Raw genomic sequence first — 7,863 nt, 5'->3', positions numbered from 1 at the left:
GCCCGGAGGGCGGCCGCGAAGCGGCCGTCGGCGCGCGCAGCGCCAAGCGTGCAACGCTTGTTCCCCTTACACTAATAGGGAACGGTTTGAGGCATTTTTGGAATCAATTATGTCCGAGGGCGGTTTCCGGACCCGCCCCCCGAGTGCCCCCCGGGGCCCCGAGGGTTTTGCCGCCGGGCCCGTAGGGGCCCCGCGGGGGCCCCCGACGTAAAACGCATCCCTATCTCCCAATGTAAAAAAATCGGCAATTCGGCCCCGATCACCCCCAAACCCGGGTGGCCGACGCGGGGGGGGGGGTGCGCCATGAAGATTCAGACGGAAAAAACCGCCATCTTGCCCATAGGTGAATTAATAAAAAAATAAAACCGAAAATCCACTATTTACGTGCATTTTGAGGCACCGGGGGTTGCAGGGGGAGGACGGGGGTGGCGGCGAATTCGATCTTATTCAGAATTTTGTTGCGAACACGCAGAACACTGATTTTTGATCGTAGCACAAACAGGAAAAAAGTTATTCACTTTTGAAGTTGAAAAAACGCGAAATGGACATTCCACAATTTCGGTTTTCCGGGCCTCGCCGGGGCCCCGTGGGACCGCGGACGGACTTTGAGAGACCGAAAAACTCGGATTAGCAGCGCGCATCTGTGCATGCGCGGTTTTGCAACATCCGAGCATTTTTCGAGAAACCGCGCGACTTTGAAGTTGCGAATTTTTGCCAAAGTCGAAATCTCGCATTTTCAAGCGCGATTTCTGCCTTAACCCGCTCGTAGAAAATTTTTTCGAGCATGCCCACTTGCTAGGCACCCACTGGGGAACATTTGATGCGATTTTAAAAAAAATATATGGTTCCGAATTTTTTTAAAATCGATTTAACCCTTTTTTTAGGTCGTTTTTCGACTTTGGAAAATCGTGGAAATTTTCCGGGACAAAAAATCGAGTAAAACTCTCGGTCGTTGCACGGGCAATTTATCTGCAAACATTTTGACACCAAGCACGATCCAATCCTATGGATACTCTGGCCGCGGGTTCATTTTGAAATTTGAAAAACGTGGTTTTTTGCATTTCCGCCATAAGCGCAGCACGCCAAATTGGAAAATCCGCCAAATTTCCCACGGATCGACCGGAATCGAGATCGTTGCAAATCCGCAGCATCGGCATTTGTGCTGCCGGTCTGCAAACCAAATTTGAGCCTCGTACTGCCCATAGAAAAATTAAAATTGGCATTTTTCTTTATTTCCGTGCTTTCTGCACTCGAGCGTGTGTGCACAGCGACGGCCGTCAATTCGCATCAATTCAACCGCTGCACCGATTTCGACCCGCCAGGTCTCTTTCGATTCGTCTCGGCCAGCCCTCAAACCTGAGCTACCCTGACGACCTTTTCTCAGGGTAGGCCACCCTGAGATCGTCATCGGCCCGACTTTTCGTGATTTTTCAAACGCAGTCGCCGCACTTAGAACTTCAGACACGCAGTTTCGTTTGCTGCCGCCCAGCTCGCCATACGCAAGCTTGGTTTCGCTCGGCCGCAAAGACGGTTTTCCTCTAGAATTTTAACGCGCAGGCGGATTTTGACTTGCAAGGTCTCTTTCGAATCCTCTCGACCAGCCCTCCCACCTGACCAATCCTGACAACCTTCCTCAGGGTGTTCCACCCTGAACTCGTCATCCGCCCGACTTTTCTTGATTTTTTCAACGCAGTCACCGCACTTAGGACTGCAGACACGCGATTTCGTTCGCTGCCGCACAGATCGACGGTCGGAAGCTCGGTTTTACTCCGCCGCAAAGACGGTTTTCCTCTAGAATTTGAACCTGCAGGCGGATTTTGACTTGCAAGGTCTCTTTCGATTCGCCTAGACAAGCCCTCCCACCTGAACCACCCTGACAACCTTCCTCAGGGTGTGCTACCCTGAGCTCGTCATCCGCCCGACTTTTCTTGATTTTTTCAACGCTTTCGCCGCACTTAGAACTACAAATACGCGGATTCGTTTGTTGCCGCCCAGATCGACGGTCGGAAGCTCGGTTTCACTCCGCCGCCAAGACGGTTTTCCTCTAGAATTTGAACGCGCAGGCGGATTTCGACCCACGATGTCTCTTTCCAATCCTCTCGACCAGCCCTCCAACCTGAACCACCCTGACAACCCTCCTCAGGGTAGGTCACCCTGAGATCTTCATCGGCCGCACTTTTCGCGATTTTTCCAACGCCTTCAACGCACTTAGAACTACAAATACGCGGATTCGTTCGCTGCCGCACAAATCGACGGTCGAAAGCTTCGTTTTACTTTGCCGCCAAGAACGATTTCCTTCAGAATTTTAACGCGCAGGCGGATTTTGACTTGCATGGTCTCTTTCGATTCGCCTAGAACAGCCCTCCCTCCTTGACCACCCTGACAACCTTACTCAGGTTGTGTCACCCTGAATTCGTCATCCGCCCGACTTTTCTTGATTTTTTCAACCCAGTCGCCGCACTTAGAACTTCAGACACGCGGTTTCGTTTGCTGCCGCACAGATCGACGCTCCGAAGCTCGATTTCGCTCCGCCGCCCAGACGGTTTTCCTCTAGAATTTGAACGCGCAGGCGGATTTCGACCCACGAGGTCTCTTTCGAACCCTCTCGTCGAGCCCTTCAACCTCACCCACCCTGAGGACCTTTCTCAGGGTAACCGACCTGAAATCCGCCCGGAACCAAGTTTTCGCGATTTTTTTAACGCCAAACTCCTACCCAACCCCGCCGCTCGCCACTTCGCAGACTCTCGACGCGATTCGCGAAAAATGCCAGAGATTAAAACCTCGGGAACGATCTGCCCGCCCGCCTGGGTCGTCACGCGCCCGCAGGGCGGCAGGCGCCGCGGGGACCGGAGGTCCCCGCGGCGCGCGCAGCCGGGAGGGCCGGAGGCCCGGAGGGCGGCCGCGAAGCGGCCGTCGGCGCGCGCAGCGCCAAGCGTGAAACGCTTGTTTTTAGCCCCAATATTGACTGATATGAATATATATTTTTAGAATAAATTTTCCTTTAATGATTACACAGTGGGCTATAAAATGTCACCTGACTAAAAACAATAGCGTGTGCATGTGAGCGTGAGTGAATATAAATATTACACTTGTGTAAAAGATCGTAGATAACATCAAAATCCAAGTCCAGAGAGCGTTCTCGCGGGTCAAGGCCTGAGGTTGGCCGCTGGCTACCGCAGCAACAACACGAGCGAATATTACAAGGCACATTCACGAGCAGCATAGAGAGAAGATGCCTTATCGGCAATTCGGTGGCACGAAAACCTTGTGTTTGAGGGGGTGGCAATGAACCCCAACGCCCTAGAGAGAAAAGCACAGTGCGTGTGATGTAGGTTTGTCGGTTTGTATAGCCCCGTTAATATTATTTTCCTCACTCACCTAACAAAATATTTTTAAACTAGATTGACGCACCAAATTGGTATTTTTCCTATTTTTAAAATCCTATTAATAAAAGATAATTTTTCAGGAGTTGGAGGACCGTATCGCAGTGATTGTCCGCCTCATTCTACATTCATGCTTATTCCGAAAAGTCCAATTATTGTGCATTCGCCATTAGGTTTTTGAGCAGGTGTTTCGTATGAGATAAAAACCTTTTTAACGTTGTGAAAGTTAGAAGCCAAAATGGCGTAAAATGTGAAAAAAGAAAATGTTGGTATGAAGTTGTTGCTATTTTCTACCAAAATTTGTCTTCAACCTGCAATTATAGCAAATCAATGAATTCTGATGATTTTTTTTTAATTTGCAGGTGTTTCATGAGTGAGTAGTGGGTTGGATTAATATTATAATTTGAGATTTCAATATATTTTCCCTGCCATCCTGCGTGGCAATATTTAAATGAACTGCGCACTGTAATTCCTCGTCACTTGGAGAGCAAGGCCATATTATACTTTAAATTTTACGATATTCGTATTCATTAAAATTCACGCGCATAAAACAAACATTAAACGCTTTTATACATTTAAACGAGTGCGTTTGTATGTACTTGTGTGCAATTCACGGGTCGATCCGCAGCTCATTTCTTGGTCTCCATGGCTACAGGGCCGGCAGTGTGACGCCTGCACCCTCTCCGCACCATTTGTCACTTGGTTTAACAAAGAATTCGGGCCCGAGGCACCGCCTCCGCCTGCCGAACCGCGCAAACATTGTGTTGCCCGAACAAAGGTGCTGGGCTGGGCCTGGCTCAATTTGATTGCCCCTCGCGCCCCCCGCGGATTTCGCCAGTTGTGCCGCTTGTGTTGTTGTTGTGTATTGTTGCAGAAAGCGGTGCGCCGCGTGTTTGCTTATATTGATCCCACACCGCCAGCTATTATATTTAATTAAGCCGGGTGGCCTAGTTGCTGAATTTAATCTAATCATGAAAAACGAGCCGCGAAAATGACGGACACGTCGTCCGTAATTAGACAATGCTGTTACAGGACTAAAAAGCCGTTGAGCGCCGCGCTAACTGGCAATTTTTGGTCACTTGTTCAATCGTCAGTCACCTTAACTTTGAGCTATAAGGTATTTAAGTTTCAGCAGTAGCACCAACCACCAATAAAAAATGTTACCATAAATGATGGGGGAAACTATATTTTTTTAATAAAATTAGGTTTAGCTGTGGAGGGGCATGCTCACCAAATGAAAAGACACAAGCTTTGCAGCCATTTTTCTCTACAAATATCGCCAAAATTTAGCTCTAATTAAAACCTTAAAGAATTTTCAAGGTTTCATAACTACATTCCTCTTTACAATAAATTGATTATAATTGTAAGTGTACGAAAACTCAAAAGAGGAAGATTTAGACCAAAGTTCACATAAAAATTCAGAATCATAGTTGGAGAAAAAAATCGAAATATAAGAACTGCAAGTAAAAGAGTTTGACTGGCTGCCGAGACGAAATATCAGGCTGAGACCTCAACAAAGGGGGCAGTGCTGCGTACTGTGGCGAATGAAGTTAGAATGAGCACTCTCTGATAGAAGTTCACCACTTCTGCGTAGTAAATTTTCTCAATGGGAATCGTTTGGAAAGATAAAACAAAAATGCTGTTTGCGCCGGCAAGTGCTCTTTTTCCCTGCCGCACATTCAGCGTAAACTACCATCAGTAAAGGCCTTTTTTTATAAACGCATGAAAAGATAAAATTAGATTTATTCTCAAGAACTGCACTCGAGGAAACCCATAAAAATCGAGCCCTTTCAGCTGAATAACAAACACTCTTTACGATTGCTCACAACAGTTGTTGATGCAAGATTAAATCATAAAAAGCAACAAACTTGCGACCTGTGTGCACATATATATGTATATACATAGTCAGTTGGCATGCACCGCTGCAATTGTCCGCGACAGCAGACAGACGTAGCGCGAGCAGCATTCCACTCTCGCTCCGCATCTCGGCAGCCGCGCCGCGCGCATTAATATTAAGAACACCCAGCTGTGAGGAATGAAACAATAAATCTCGAATCGCAGACTCCCGCGCCACGCCGACGGACGTCTACAATAAATTCTCGCGTAAAATATTGTCCATTACGACGGGCACCTCACGATATTAAAATTGCACGTGTCTTCCTCGCAGCTCTCGCGAAAGAAAAACGCAACATAATGTGAGTGGCGGAGTTGGTGCAAGCTAAGCAGGTGTGGGTGTGGGTGCCACTTCGCCACCGCTGTGCTCATTCATACACCTCGCTCTTGGCAGACGGCAAATACACTCCTCGTGATGATGTTTCATGGAAGATTCAATTCACGCGCTTCCCTTGTGTATACCACACGCATGGTGCAGCGGTAATTGTGTTGGTGCTTCTTGCGGCTGACCAACTGACATAACAACCACACAGAGAGGTGATATGTGTTCTGGAAGTGGACACGCGTTAAATACTTTTGGAGAGAGTAAGTAATGAACCGAAATAAATCGAGATTTTTAACCTTTAGATGAGCGTTTATCCGACAAATAATGAGATTCGTAAGATAGATTCTTAAATAAATTTAAAAGGATATCTTTTTGGGATTATAAAAGATGAGGGGCTGAAATAGAATTATTTCGCACGTTGCAAAACTATTGATTAATTTCATTGATGATGTTATAACGCATCATCAAAAAGATAAATTTGTGATAAAATCTCTTGGAACCCGGCACTCGCTCTTTCAGCGATATAATTCACCCATAAAGAAAATTCTCAAGTCCAAAATTTCAGTTGAACAAAATTTTACATGATTGATTCTGCGCAGAGCAAAATTACAATTCCTGGATATGACTGCATGTAAATAAAAATAAGGCTTTATTCCTGCTGGCAGAAATATTTGTATCATAACTATAGTTTTGAAGCCGTGGTTGGCACCCTGATTCATAAAATATGCCAAATTTTTAAAATTTTCCTCTACAAGGAATGCAATATATCTGATCTGCGTGGTGGAAATAAAAAAAATCGCTACACAGATATGAACGAAATAAGTTTTGCAGCGTTTTCCTGGTAGTTAATTTGCCAACATCAAAGGGAGCAAATCAGGCGGAAAAGAAGCTTTCAGCGCTGGTCGATCGGGAGAGTGCGCAAAATAACGCCCGGGAGCTTGTCGATTGATTTATTGCGTTAATGTTGGTTTAGCACACACTCACGTGCGGCACTGACCACAACACACACCCACTCTGGTCGCCCGGCAGCTAGTGGAGTTCGGTGACCCTTGCCTAATAAAATATTGACCCACTAAACGAAAGCGCGGCGCCTACCGCTCAGCGCGCGACGCAAACAAACCCAGTATGTTATGCCTTGGAAATTTCGGGAATTTTTTCCTTGATTTTCTGGCCATAGCTCAATTTATAATAATTTATTCATAGAATGATCATCGGAGCTTGTGCAAATAAAAACATCACGCAAGCGCCACTCGGGGAGGGCCATATTGTTACTCGCCGCCAGTCCCAAGAGACTCCTTTGCCGACCTTAGCACTGCTTCCTCTTGCCGGGGCCAATCTAATCTGGTCTATCGCTTGTTCCAGAGAAATTGGCTCCGAATTATACGGGCCTCGCCACGCAATGACGTCATTATCTCGCTTTGTAACAGTCGCTGAAGCAAGAGATGGACGGTGGGGCGCGTGTCAGTCTGTTATACCCATCGTGCCGCTCTTGCCACCTCTCGCGCGGCAAGAAGAGAAAATTAGCGTGACCTGCAGAAGTGCGAGTCGCCAGGGAGTCGTAAAAGTTGAAGTTGTGTGGCAACAATTTTTCGCGTTAAACTCTTGACTTGTGAAATGATGAGGTGGCGCCGCCGGCTTCAAAGCTTTGCACTTTTGTTGTAAAGTTGAGACATGTGTTTTGTACCAAAGAAGCAAGTAGAAGGATTTTTTACTATTCAAGCCATCGTCCGTGATGTGATAAAATCTTTTGCCCAAGAAACATTCTTGTGATGCTTACACTTTTAAATGTCCGAAGTGTCAAAAGCAAGCTCACGCGCAAAGATTGATAGTTAAGTTTTGAGATACAGAGTTTGTTTGACATATTTCAATGAAATGAAAAACTAACATTCTTGGAGACAGAGTTGATGATAGATATATTTTCATGCTTTGTATATTTTTTCGAGTTTTATTAAGACAGGGTGCTGCAAAAATCCCTAGAAAAGCTTGTGCGGGGTTTTGCTATTATTTCCTATTTTCATGCATTTTTATTGTAAAGCCATATGCACTTAATTTAAGGTAAATGGATGTTACAGACAATAGCTGCTCCCATACGTCAATTCCTTGTGTTCGCCTATGTGAGTAGCCGTAAAATCAAGTTTACTAATTAAATTCACCTCATTAAGTTTTTTCCTTTTTTATATATGAAGTTAATAATTTACTTATTTGAAACAAAGATTAAAAAAGGACCTACTTACAAAAAAAATGAAACAGTGTGCAAAAGAG

At 45.8% G+C, this 7,863-nt stretch overlaps 1 long non-coding RNA gene across 1 annotated transcript; it reads left to right on the top strand.

Annotated features, from left to right (window-relative positions):
* Positions 1–2,967: 2,967 nt before the first annotated feature.
* Positions 2,968–7,585, top strand: LOC135940549 (uncharacterized). The gene is made up of 2 exons (XR_010574890.1): positions 2,968–3,332; positions 3,467–7,585. It is a non-coding gene; the product is annotated as an uncharacterized LOC135940549 (long non-coding RNA).
* The last annotated feature ends 278 nt before the right edge of the window (positions 7,586–7,863 follow it).

This window comes from Cloeon dipterum, chromosome 3 (assembly GCF_949628265.1).
Source record: "Cloeon dipterum chromosome 3, ieCloDipt1.1, whole genome shotgun sequence".
In the NCBI taxonomy this organism is placed as follows: Eukaryota; Metazoa; Arthropoda; class Insecta; order Ephemeroptera; family Baetidae; genus Cloeon; species Cloeon dipterum.
This window is presented reverse-complemented; position numbering and strand designations above follow the sequence as displayed.